Source organism: Prionailurus bengalensis, chromosome A1, assembly GCF_016509475.1.
Source record: "Prionailurus bengalensis isolate Pbe53 chromosome A1, Fcat_Pben_1.1_paternal_pri, whole genome shotgun sequence".
Taxonomy (NCBI): Eukaryota; Metazoa; Chordata; class Mammalia; order Carnivora; family Felidae; genus Prionailurus; species Prionailurus bengalensis.
The window spans coordinates 211,519,472-211,533,324 of NC_057343.1; the positions used below are offsets into that span (position 1 = coordinate 211,519,472).

Here is a 13,853-nt window from a genome sequence, read left to right on the forward strand (position 1 = left end):
GGTCCTCTTTATCCTTACTGATTTCTGTTTACTTATTTTATTAACTATTGAGAGAGAGGTATTGAAATCTCTGACTATAATTGTCTATTTATCCTTGAGATTCTATCAGTTTTTTCTTCTATATTTTGAAGATCTATAATTATGTGCCTAAATATTTAAGATTATTATGTTGTCTTTGTGAACTGGCTCCTTTAACATTATGAAAGGCTCTTCTTTATTCCTGGTAATAGTTTTTTATCTGAAATGTAATTTGATAGTAATATCACCACTCAAGCTTGCTTGCTTGCTTTTTTTTTCTTTCAGTTTATTTATTTATTTTGAGAGAGAGAGAGCGTGAGCACGAGTACAGGAGAGGCAGAGAGAGAGGGAGAGAGAATCCCAAGGAGGCTCCACACAGTCAGTGCAGTGCCTGACATGGGGCTCGATCTCAGGAACCATGAAATCATGACCTGAACCTAAATCCAGTTGGAAGCTTAACCAACCGAGCCACCCAGGCACCCTTCAAGCTGTCTTTTGATTAGTCTTAGCATGGTATACCTGTTATATTGTTTTACTTTTAATTTGTGTGTGTATTTACATTTAAAGTGGGTTTGTTGGAAGCAGCAGAGAGTTAGTATTACTTTTTAATTTAATCTACAATCTCTGACAGGGTATTAGACCATTTATATTTAGTGTGATCATTGATATGATTAGGTTCAAATCTATCATCTTGCTAGTTTTTCCTCTGTGTCCCATCTGGTCTTTGTTGTCTTTCATTTTTTTCTGCCTTCTTTTGCATTGAGCATTGTTTTTACTGTTTGTTTTACTTTTATTTTTTTTATTATTTTTTTAAATTTTTATTATTATTTTTTTAACATTTATTTATTTTTGAGACAGAGAGAGACAGAGCATGAACAGGGGAGGGGCAGAGAGAGAGGGAGACACAGAATCTGAAACAGGCTCCAGGCTCTGAGCTGTCAGCACAGAGCCCGATGCGGGGCTCGAACTCGTGGATGTGAGATCATGACCTGAGCCGAAGTCGGACGCTTAGCCGACCAAGCCACCCAGGCGCCCCTTGTTTTACTTTTAAATAGACTATATATTTTAGAGAAGTTTTAGATTCACATCAAAATTGAGTGGAAGGTAAAGAGATATCTTATATACCCCTGCCCGCACACATGCACAGCCTCTCTATCAACATCCTGCACCAGGGTGATATATTTTTTAAAGTTGATGAACCTATATGGATACATCATTATCACCCAAGATCAATAGTTTACATTAGGCTTTACTCTTGTTGTAAATTCTATGGGTTTTGACAAGTATATAATCACAGGTATCAACCATTATAGTTTCATACAGAATAGTTTCACTATCCTAAAAATCCTTTGTGTTCCACTTATTCATCCCTTTTTCCCCTTTAACCTATGTGGCAACAAGTGATTCTTTTACTGCCTCCAGAGTTTTGCCTTTTCCAGAATGTCATCATAGTATGTGGTCTTTTCAAATTGGCTTTTTTCACTTAGTAATATGCATTTAAGTTTCCTCCATGTCATGGCTTGATAGCTCATTTTAAAAACACCAAATAATATTCCATTGGTTAGATGTACCACAGTTTATTTATCCATTCACCTACTGGAAAAACATCTTGGTTGCTTCCAAGTGTTGGAAATTATGAATAAATTTTCAATAAACACCTTTGTGTAGGTTTTTGTGTGGATATAATTTGCAACTCCTTTGGGTAAATACCTGGGAGTGAAATTGCTAGAACATATGGTAAAAATATGTTTAGTTTTGTAATCAACTGCCAAACTGTCTTCCAAAGTGACTGTACCACTTTGTATTTCCCCCAGCAGTGAATAAGATTTCCTGGTACTCCACATCTTCATCAGCATTTTGTGTTGTCAGTGTTTTAGTTTGGCTATTCAATAGGTATAAGTGGTATCTCATTATTCTAATTTACAATTCTGTTCAACAATTTTGATGTTGAACATCTTTCCATACATTTTCTTGTCATCTGTACATCTTCTTTGATGAGGTGTCTGTTCAGGTTTTTGTCAATTTTCAATTCATATTGGTCATTTTATTATTGTTGAGTTTTTAAAAGTTATTTGTATATTCTGGATAACAACTGTCTTTTATCAGGTATGTCTTAGGCAAATATTTTCTCCCAGTCTTCAACTTGTTTACTCATTCTTTCAAAGTATTTTTTAAATTATAATCCTTTGTTGTCTTATTAGCTCTACTTTTTGTTTTCTTGTTTCAAGGGTTTAAGTTACACCGTTCACTTATCACAGCTTACCTTGAAGTACATTGTAGCACTTTATGCATAGTCTAAGAACCTTAGAAGAGCATACTTTTATTTCTTCCCTTTTGATCTTTGTGTTATTTTTGCCACAGATTTTATTTTTGCAAATGCTATAAATCTCACACACCATTGTTAATATTTTTGTTTAAACAGTTGTCCTCTAAATGTATTTAAATAATAAGAAAACATCTTATATACTTACCTATGTAGTTACCATTTCCAGTGATATTCATTCCTTTGTATAGATCAACATTTCCAACTGATATAATTTTCCTGTTGCCTGAAGGACCTCCTTTAGCATTTCTTATAGTGAGGCTCTTATAGTGATTAGGTTTTTTTCAGCTTTTTGTGTGTAAAAAAATTATTTATTTTGCCTTCATATTTGAAAGATATTTTTGCTTGGAGTAGAAGTCTGGATTGACAGTACTGTTCTTTCCATACTTTCGAAGATGTTGCTCTACTGTCCTCACTTGCATTGCTTCTAATCTGGAATCTGCTCCTAACCTTAGTTTTCTTGTGCTGTATATTACATGTGTTAGACACATGTTTTCACTAACTGCTTTTAAATTTTTTTTATCATTGGTTTTGAACAAATTGATGTGACTTGGTGTAGTTTTCTTTATCTTTCTTGTGCTTGAATTTATGGGCTTATCATTTTCATCAAACTAGGAAAAATTTGGGCTATTATTTAAAAAAATTTTTTCCTGCCTTCTCAACTCTCTTATCTCTTTTGGTGACTCACATTACACATATATTAGTTCACTTGAGGTTGCCTAACAGCTCACTGATGCTCTGTTCATTTTTTAAAAATCTCTTTTCTCTATATATCACATTATTATTTATTTAATTATTTTTTTCATTTTATTTACTTTAGAGATAGAGTGAGCAAGAGTTAGGGAGGTGGCAGAGGGAGAAAGAGAGAGAATCTTAAGCAGGCTCCACCCTCAGCATAGAGCCTGTTGTGGGGCTTGAACCCATGACCCTGGGATCATGACCTGAGATGAAAATGAGTCTAGTTTTTATATCTTTCACGTCTCTATTTAACTTTTTGAACATGAGGAATATACTTATAATCACAGTTTTAATATTTTTTGTCTTCTAATTCTAACATTTATTTTGTTCTGAGTTTATTTTGATTATTTCCCTTACTATGGGTTGTATTTTCCCTCATCCCTAGTAATAAGTTGCATACCTGGTAATTTTTTTTTCAATATATGAAATTTATTGTCAAATTGGTTTCCAAGTGCTCATCCCAAAAGGTGCCCTCCTCAATACCCATCACCCACCCTCCACTCCCTCCCACCCCCCATCAACCCTCAGTTTGTTTTCAGTTATTAAGAGTCCCTTGTGCTTTGGCTCTCTCTCCCACTCTAACCTCTTTTTTTTTTTCCTTCCCCTCCCCCATGGGTTTCTGTTAAGTTTCTCAGGATCCACATAAGAGTGAGAACATATGGTATCTGTCTTTCTCTGTACGGCTTATTTCACTTAGCATCACACTCTCCATTTCCATCCACGTTGCTACAAAGGGCCATATTTCATTCTTTCTCATTGCCACGTAGTACTCCATTGTGTATATAAACCACAATTTCTTTATCCATTCATCAGTTGATGGACATTTAGGCTCTTTCCATAATTTGGCTATTGTTGAAAGTGCTGCTATAAACACTGGGGTACAAGTGCCCCTATGCATCAGTACTCCTGTATCCCTTGGGTAAATTCCTAGCAGTGCTATTGCTGGGTCATAGGGTAGGTCTATTTTTAATTTTTTGAGGAACCTCCACACTGCTTTCCAGAGTGGCTGCACCAATTTACATTCCCACCAACAGTGCAAGAGGGTTCCCATTTCTCCACATCCTCTCCAGCATCTATAGTCTCCTGATTTGTTCATTTTAGCCACTCTGACTGGTGTGAGGTGATACCTGAGTGTGGTTTTGATTTGTATTTCCCTGATGAGGAGCGACGTTGAGCATCTTCTCATCTGCCTGTTGGCCATCCGGATGTTTTCTTTAGATAAGTGTCTATTCATGTTTTCTGCCCATTTCTTCACTGAGTTATTTGTTTTTCAGGTGTGGAGTTTGGTGAGCTCTTTATAGATTTTGGATACTAGCCCTTTGTCCGATATGTCATTTGCAAATATCTTTTCCCATTCCGTTGGTTGCCTTTTAGTTTTGTTGATTGTTTCCTTTGCTGTGCAGAAGCTTTTTATCTTCATGAGGTCCCAGTAGTTCATTTTTGCTTTGAATTCCCTTGCCTTTGGGGATGTGTCAAGTAAGAGATTGCTACGGCTGAGGTCAGAGAGGTCTTTTCCTGCTTTCTCCTCTAGGGTTTTGATGGTTTCCTATCTCACATTCAGGTCCTTTATCCATTTTGACTTTATTTTTATGAATGGTGTAAGAAGGTGGTCTAGTTTCAACCTTCTGCATGTTGCTGTCCAGTTCTCCCAGCACCATTTGTTAAAGAGACTTTTTTCCATTGAATGTTCTTTCCTGCTTTGTCAAAGATTAGTTGGCCATACGTTTGTGGGTCTAGTTCTGGGGTTTCTTTTCTATTCCATTGGTCTATGTGTCTGTTTTTGTGCCAATACCATGCTGTCTCGATGATGACAGCTTTGTAGTAGAGGCTAAAGTCTGGGATTGTGATGCCTCCTGCTTTGGTCTTCTTCTTCAAAATTACTTTGGCTATTTGGGGCCTTTTGTGGTTCCATATGAATTTTAGGATTGTTTGTTCTAGCTTCGAGAAGAATGCTGGTGCAATTTTGATTGGGATTGCATTGAATGTGTAGATAGCTTTGGGTAGTATTGACATTTTGACAATATTTATTCTTCCAATCCATGAGCACGGAATGTTTTTCCATTTCTTTATATCTTCTTCAATTTCCTTCATAAGCTTTCTATAGTTTTCAGCATACAGATCTTTTACATCTTTGGTTAGATTTATCCCTAGGTATTTTATGCTTCTTGGTGCAATTGTGAATGGGATCAGTTTCTTTATTTGTCTTTCTGTTGCTTCATTATTAATGTATAAGAATGCAACTGATTTCTGTACATTGATTTTTGTATCCTGCAACTTTGATAAATTCATGTATCAGTTCTAGCAGACTTTTGGTGGAGTCTATCAGATTTTCCATGTATAATATCATGTCATCTGCAAAAAGTGAAAGCTTGACTTCATCTTTGCCAATTTTGATGCCTTTGATTTCCTTTTGTTGTCTGCTGATGCTAGCACTTCCAACACTATTAAACAACAGTGGTGAGAGTGGACACTAATTTTTTTTTAAGTTTATATATTTACTGAGAGAGAGAGAGCAAGTGTGATTGGGGAAGGGTCAGAGAGGGGGGAGACAGAGAAGCCCAAGCAGGCTTTGCACTGTCAGTGCAGAGCCCCATGCAGGGCTCTATCCCACGAACTGTGAGATCATGACCTGAGCTCAGATCAAGAGTCAAATGCTTACCTGACTGAGTGACCCAGGTACTCCCCTGGTAATTTTTTATTAGATGCCAGTCATTGTGAGTTTTACCTTGATATGTGCTCTACATTTCTTTTTTTTTAATATATGAAATTTATTGTCAAATTGGTTTCCATACAACACCCGGTGCTCATCCCAAAAGGTGCCCTCCTCAATACCCATCACCCACCCTCTCCTCCCTCCCACCCCCCATCAACCCTCAGTTTTTTCTCAGTTTTTAAGAGTCTCTTGTGCTTTGGCTCTCTCCCACTCTAACCTCTTTTTTTTCCTTCCCCTCCCCCACGGGTTCCTGTTAAGTTTCTCAGGATCCACTTAAGAGTGAAAAAAAAAAATATGGAACACTTCACGAATTTGCACGTCATCCTTGCGCAGGAGCCATGCTAATCTTCTCTGTATCATTCCAATTTTAGTATATGTGATGCCGAAGCATGTGCTCTGCATTTCTATAAATATTTTTGTACTTTGTTCCAGGGCGCAGTTACATTTTGTGAAAACAGTTTGATTTTGGGGGGTCTTGCTTTTATGATTCATTAAGTAAGATCAGAACGGTCCTCAGTATAGGGCTGATTATTCCCCACTACCAAGATGACACCTTGCTGAGTACTCTACCTACTGCTTTGTGAATCATGAGGTTCCCAGTGTGAATTCTGGGTGCAAACACTATTCTGTCTCTGTATGGGTGCTTGGTACTCTTTCTCTACCTTTCCAGGAGATTCTGTCCCTGGTCTAAGGCAGTTTCCTCAAATGAATTTGCTAACTAGTACTCAAGTGAAAATTCAAGGGAAACTCTGCAGATCATCAGGTATCTCTGTCTAGAAAGCTCTTTTTCTCTCCAGTATTTTTTCCTCTGACCTCTAGCCATCTTTTTCACTGCACACTTACAGCTCCGCCTCAAGTCAGGGAATCACCCAGGCTCCACCTGTGTTCCCATTTCTTGCACTACAGCCGGGAATCCCTCGTAAGACAGTATGCTGGGATAATCACAGGACTCACCTCATTTGTCTCCTTTCTTTCAGAAGTTGATATTCTTCTTTTCATGATATCCCGTGTCTTGAAAACCATTGTTTCATATATTTTCTTCACTTATTGATTGTTTAATGTGGAAATGTAAATCTGGTCCTGTTACCCCACCTGGGCCAGAAGTGTAATTCAGTTTCCAGCATATTTATTTGGAGAAGAATATACTTCTTCATAGGTACTATTCACTATTAGGAAAGAAGGGGGGGGGGGGAAGGAAAGAAGGAAGGAAGGAAGGAAAGAAAGAAAGAAAGAAAGAAAAAGAAATAAAGAAAGGAAAACTTGTTTTTAAATAAATCTTATAGAAAGAGATTATTGGGGGGCCCCTGGGTGGCTCAGTCAGTTAAGCATCTGACTTTAGCTCAGGTTGTGCTCTCATGGTTCGTGGGCCCGAGCCCTGTGTCAGGCTCTGTGCTGACAGCTCAGAGCCTAGACCCGGCTTCCCATTCTGTGTGTGTGTCTCTCTCTGCCCCTCCCCTGCTCATGTTCTGTCTCTGTCTCAAAAATAAATAAACATTTAACAAAAAGAGAGAGAGATTGTTGGGAGGTAGCAACAATCTTCAGCAAGAATGTAGAGTTCTTGATGAAGCTAATTTTTTTCATTTAAATGTCAGTTCCTTATGCTAAGGTATATATTTGCTACTTTTGTGTGTTAAAAAGACTTTCATCTGGTTTTGTTTTTTACCTTGTAAAATTAAAACTTGCTTATCTTCCAACTAAAAAACATACTGGCTTATCAAATTCTAAAGTCTGGAAAGGAGTGGTAAATTTTGGGACTAAAAACAGGTGAACTTCAGATGGCTGGGAAATAATTGATTTTTTAAAAATGTTTATTTATTTTGCATGGACACAGGCAAGCAGGGGAGGGGCAGAGAACAAGGAAGAGAGAGAATCCCAAGCAGGCTCCACAGTGTCGCACTGTTAGCACAAAGCCCAACAAGATCTTGGCTTGATCTCAAGAACCATGAGATCATGACCTGAGCGGAAATCAAGAGTCAGATGCTTAACCAACTGAGCCACCCAGGTGCCCCTTGATTTCTAAGGTGGCAAATAAAAAACTGTGCGCTCTTTGAATGTTGAGAGTGTATCTTCATTAAACATTTTGTTTCCAGTATCCAGAACATAGCTGCTGCTCAGTATATGCTTATTGAATGAATGAATGAATGAATGAATGAATTTGATGTCTAACCACATAGTACCTAAGGACTGCTGGTCTGGCTGGCCCAGGAATTTTCCAGTGTAGCCCTCTTCTTAATTGATCTGGTTCATTAAAGTGGAAACAGTGAGACTAATTGGCTTTGACACAGGCTAATTTCCCCAAGTCAGTGATGTGGCTGTCACACACACTGTAAATAAGCTGATACGCAAGGCACCTGAGGCACGGGACCTAATCAGTTGGCAGGATCTTGGACCATGACAACCTAGACAGGGATAGAAGAAACAGTATAGCATTAACTGGTGAATCTGCCAAGATTTGGGAACAAAGACACAAAGAACTGACTAGGAAGATACCTGCCCTATGGAATATAGTCCTGGCTGCTCTCTAGAATCACTTGAGTTGTGGTTTTTTTTTTTCTTTTTAATATTTATTTATTTATTGGGAGAGTGCAAGCGGAGGAGGGACAGGGGGGTGCAGAGAATCTGAAGTGGGCTGTCTGCTGACAGGCCGACGGCAGCGACCCCGATATGGGGCTAGAACTCACAAACCTCAAGATCATGACTTGAGCCGAAGTCGGATGATCCACCAACTGAGCCACCCAGGTGCTCCTTTGAGTTGTTTTTATAATATACAGATACTAAACCCTATACCCAGAAATTCAGCCTCAATTACTCTGAAGTGGGGAAGGAAATTTGAATATTTGTAAAGCTCTTCAGGAATTTCATCATATAGCTAGGGTTACAAATTCCTGTGTCAAGCCAAGAAATTAATAATCCCCATCTTTTTACCTTTGTTAGTCTCTCCCATTCAAAAGGTGTCCTATTCTCCAGCAAGATGCTACCAGTAAGAGTTATGCATTAGAAAAATGCCAAGTCAGATGTTAGCAGATGTGAAACTCCCTTTATTTTGGTATCGGTGCCCATTTTCCTTTTCCAAGCCTCTATTTCTGTTCTGCAGGAGGAGAATATAATTCAGTGTAATTAGGTAAGCATCTGTCTAATTTAGTATATCTGTAATCATATTCAGGTCAAACCATTTCAATCACTATCCAGTTCAAAATCCTTTCTCCAAACCGCCTTTACTCCCTACTCTTACTGAATTTCCAGGGAAGAAATCTCATGCTTGACTTTTGTGAAAGCAGCAGGGAGATGAAGTCAGGGTGAGTGAGCTGACTGGTAACAGACCGGTGGGGCAGACAACTGAAGAGCTAATACCAACTGCCAATGTCATCACCCCATCTGGTTGTGGGCATCTTCTTGATGGCTCCGCAATCCCTGAATTTTCCTAGCTTTATCACCAGATTCACTTCTGCTTTATCCCCAGAGTGCTGGTCTACGCTGAATCTCTGCTTGTGGGGTTCCTTCATGACTACCCAACCTTTTTTTTTTTAATGTTTATTTACTTTTGAGATGGAGGGAGACAGTGTGTGAGTGGGGATGGGCAGAAAGAGAGGGAGACACAGAATCTGAAGCAGGCTCCAGGCTCCAAGCTGTCAGTACAGGGCCTGATGCAGCGCTTGAATTCATGAACGGTGAGATCATGACCTGAGCCAAAGTTGGATGCCCAATGAATTGAGCCACCCAGGCACCCCAACTACCCAACCTTTTTAAGGCTCAAGGCAAATGGAGGTCCACATATCTTAAGTCTATATATTTAAAAGTTATAAATCAGATCAATAAATTGCTAAATGAAATACGTTCTATCCTCCTAACTTGAAATATATACTTTGTAAGGACACATCAGAAAAATATATATAAATCTGAGAGTTAGCAAAATATCACTTGACTACAACTGAGTTTAATTTGTATTGCACACGCCAGAGCATTCTCTTGATGGGATGGCAATGTTTGGATGAGTAATAGTTCAGAAATTAGTATATATTGGTTTCCTGGAATCCAAATTTTCGGCCATCATTTCAAGTAAAGTCACTAATTATGGTGATATAATCAAAAATTTCACATATAACTTGTTTTCTTGTGTTCACTAATGAACACATGGATTAAAAAGTAAAGGGGCGCCTGGGTGGCGCAGTCGGTTAAGCGTCCGACTTCAGCCAGGTCACGATCTCGTGGCCCGTGAGTTCGAGCCCCGCGTCGGGCTCTGGGCTGATGGCTCAGAGCCTGGAGCCTGTTTCCGATTCTGTGTCTCCCTCTCTCTCTGCCCCTCTCCCGTTCATGCTCTGTCTCTCTCTGTCCCAAAAATAAATAAATGTTGAAAAAAAATTTTTTTTAAAGTAAAATGTAACTATATCCAAACTATAAAATTTGGGTAAGGTTTTAAGAAAATTTAAAGTAAGTGTAAACAAATAAAATTGTTTTGCCTAGATTGTTAAGTAAGTAAGATTTCTTCTAAAATATTTAAAATCATTGGGACGCCTGGGTGGCTCAGTGGGTTAGGCATCCAACTCTTGGTTTCGGCTCAGGTCATGATCTCGCGGTTTGTGTGTTTGAGCCCCACATAGGCTCCATGCTGACAGTGCAGAGCCTGCTTGGGATTCCCTCCCTCCCTCTCTCTCTGCCCCTCCCCCGCTCACTCTGTCTCTCTCGCAAAAATAAGTCAACTTAAACAATTTTTTTAATATTTAAAATTATCTATTAAGATTAAAAGGCAAACTACACAGTACAATGAATATCAATTCATTTTTTCACAAAATTTTATATCAAAGTGATTCATCGACACTATAAATTTCAAAATTTTAATTCTTAGTAAATATTTTTATAGAAACAGAACTATTTGTAATTCTAGCATTGAATGCCCATGAAATTGCCAATATAAAGGAAAGTGATTGTGCTTCATGCCTGTTACACTAGACCTACACTATACATACACGTAAGGATAATATGAATAATACTGTAGCTAATTCTCAGATACCAGGTTAACTGTTGAAAATCATGAGCACTGGGTAGTGTATGGAAACCAATTTGACAATAATTATATAAAAAATAATAATAAAAATAAAATAAATAAAAATGGGATGCTTAAAAATAAATAAATAAGCCAGTTATATCTCTTTGGTTTTTCTGGGTAATTGTGACTTAATTGAATGTAGTATTTTCAGGAAACGTGATCCATTAACTGTATATGCTTATATATATATATATATATATATATATGTATTTTATTTTTCATTCAAAAAAAAAAGAAAATAGTGGGCAAATTCATGAGCACCTCTGCAAGTACAAAAAATAAAATAAAGAGAACAAAGAAAACGGACAGTTGGCACCATAAGGGAATTGCTATTTCATTATAAAAGACACTTCCGAATTCACACTATTTGAGAGGAAGGATTCACAAGTTAATTAATTTGGTTTTTTCCTCCCCAAAGTGTTGTCACCAAATGCATGGCTGAAATCCTCCCCATGCTCCCAAGCAGCATCGACACAAGCGCAGTCCACAAAACTCTGGGCTTTGGACACAATTGCCTTTTGTTTAGGATCTAAGGGAGTGGAGAAGCTTTCCCTGGGGCCTGAATAGTGTCAGTCGGAGAGCAAATATTTAGGGTTTTACGTTGGTCTGTGCCGCCTCTGACCTTGGATCCTGAGTGGCAGCATGTATTCTTCAGCAAACGCACTTGTTGGTGATCAGCAGAGCCCTGTAAAGATCGGGTCCAGGACAGGGGTCCCTCTTGCCGAGACTAAGCGTGGTCCTGGAACCTTTGCTTCCTGTGTGTCTGGGCAAAGATTTGCGGAGCCAGCTGACCTGTGCTTCCAACCATCTTATTGGACCTCTGGGGCCCTGGGAAGCTTAGACTCCTTATTAGAACCGTCTTGGCTCTGTGGAACACTGGGGGGTAATTTGTGGCCATTCCTGGCTTGTTCTGCCCTCTTTCTGATCCCACTGCTTGTGTCCAAAGCCCGCTGGTGTCTTCCGCCCGTGCCCTGGCAGCTCTGGACGTGCCCACGGGTTCTGCTGGTACCAGTCTCTATGTTCAGATGTATCCCTGAACTTCACAGGCTATTGTCTGGGGATCCTCTTTATAGGAAACCATGGCAAGTGCTCCCCTTTCTCAAGAGTGTGAGGATGTGGAAAGAACAAGGCTTCCAACTCTAACACTCCAAGATCTCTTTAAGAAGTCTCCCCAGTCTTTCTCTTGTATCACTCTGCACACTACCCTCTAGCGGCGGAGTGAGGCATCTAGTTCACTTCTGAGTCACTCCATTGTTTTTGTCTCACGCCTGACTGGTCTTCACTGAGCCTACACATCTGTCCTTGAGTCCGGTCTCTGACCCAGGAAGGAGTTCATACCAAGGGGAAGAAAGTAAGACGTGTAGATTGCCATTTTGAAATCATCCCAGGACTGTTCACCAGCTGGCTGTGGTGAACTAGGCTTTATGCCACATTGCAGGTTGGAGGACATCACTTTTTTCATGACTTTAATGACTTCTTTTTGCCAGATAGTCAACACCAGGTTGACTCCAGGCTGTGAACCAGCTTCCCAAACCACACAAAGACTTTCAGAAATCTCTGCCGTGTACTGCTAGACAATTCAGGTATCTTAATTTTCTGTCAGTCTTAGTGTCTTTAAACTACAAAATGCTTGCCCCCTTTTAAACTCAAAATGAAGTTTATAAAGTTTGTTTCAAATGAGCTTCAAAGAGGGAAAACCAAGTATTTTTATAAAATAATTTTTAGACAGCTCCCACTTACATACTTAACTCTATTTCATAATACTAATTCCCTTAAATGAAATAGTATTTCTTATACCAAGCACAGCTGGCCCTCTGAAATGCATTGTAGATAATTCCACTTGGTATCTGCTATGTTTGTAATTTACTGGGTCTGCCAAATGCTGACAAAATAAATCATGTTAGCTGACTCCCAGTGGGGTGCTCTTCTTCAGTTCAGACTGGGCAGCTATCTCCATCTTTCCATCATATCTAGTTAACATCTTCTGTGCTTTGTGCATTTATAAACAGTATTTTATTTAGAACTTTATAAATCATAAGAATGATGTAATTTTAAACATTGCAGTTCACAACCCATAATAACAGAGTCAGGAAAAAGAGAAAGAAAAGTATCTGTTTTTGTTTGTTGGCTTGTTGGTTTGCTTATTGGTTTGTGTTTTGGGGGTTTTTTGAGGGCGAGAGTGGAGAAGGTTTCTAATGAAGCTCTCGCATGCATCTGGAAAATTCTTACAGCTGAAAGGTTGGCTGTTTCTCAGCCATGGAGTTGAAAAAGGTTTCCTTGCACTGAGAGAAAATGGCAATGCGAGGAAAGTCAAGGAAGAATGAAACCCTACTTCTTTTGTGTTTGATGTTATGCAGGTTTTAAAAACATGCTACAAAGAAAGATCCTGCCAGGAGTTCTGGGATCTTATGTTGATATAAATTTTAGCAATATGGCTCAGATGAGACCTTGAGAGTGATTTCATGAATTCGTTCTTCCAAAGAAACTCATTGCCATCTACGGTGTGCCAGGCTCTGTGCTCCATTCTTGGGACCCAAAGTTGAACTAGACATGTTCCCTGTCCACAGAACGTCTTGATATTCTCTTGTTGAGACCCCTGCATTCCACAGGCCTCAAATTAGGTAACTCAAATTTATCAATTTGTCCAAGAATGGTCATTCTATAGAGAGTTGGCTCATCCTAAACAAACCAGAACAGTATGTATATATTCATGGTGAGAAATATATATATTCTAGTCAGTACTTGCCATGTATAAAAAGATGCTGACATCTAAACATCTAATTGGCTTGTGTCCAGCATTGAGCTAGGTACAGTTATCTCATTTAATGCAAACTGCATATTAATCATATAAGATCGGTGTTATTGTACTCATTTTGTGTGATGCAGAACTGGAAGCTAGAAGATGGGAAGTTGCTCAAGGTCATACGGTTAGCATAGGGTGAAGCCCAGATTCCAGCAGGCCTGCCTGATTTCAGAGATCTTCCAATGTTATGATCTTGATCTCATTTAATGGTATA

The 13,853-nt window shown here is 38.9% G+C and overlaps 1 non-coding gene across 1 annotated transcript; it reads right to left on the reverse strand.

The window, feature by feature from the left end:
• Positions 1 to 6,080: 6,080 nt before the first annotated feature.
• On the reverse strand, positions 6,081 to 6,183 carry LOC122496317. The gene has a single exon (XR_006300763.1). It is a non-coding gene; the product is annotated as a U6 spliceosomal RNA (small nuclear RNA).
• Positions 6,184 to 13,853: the final 7,670 nt, after the last annotated feature.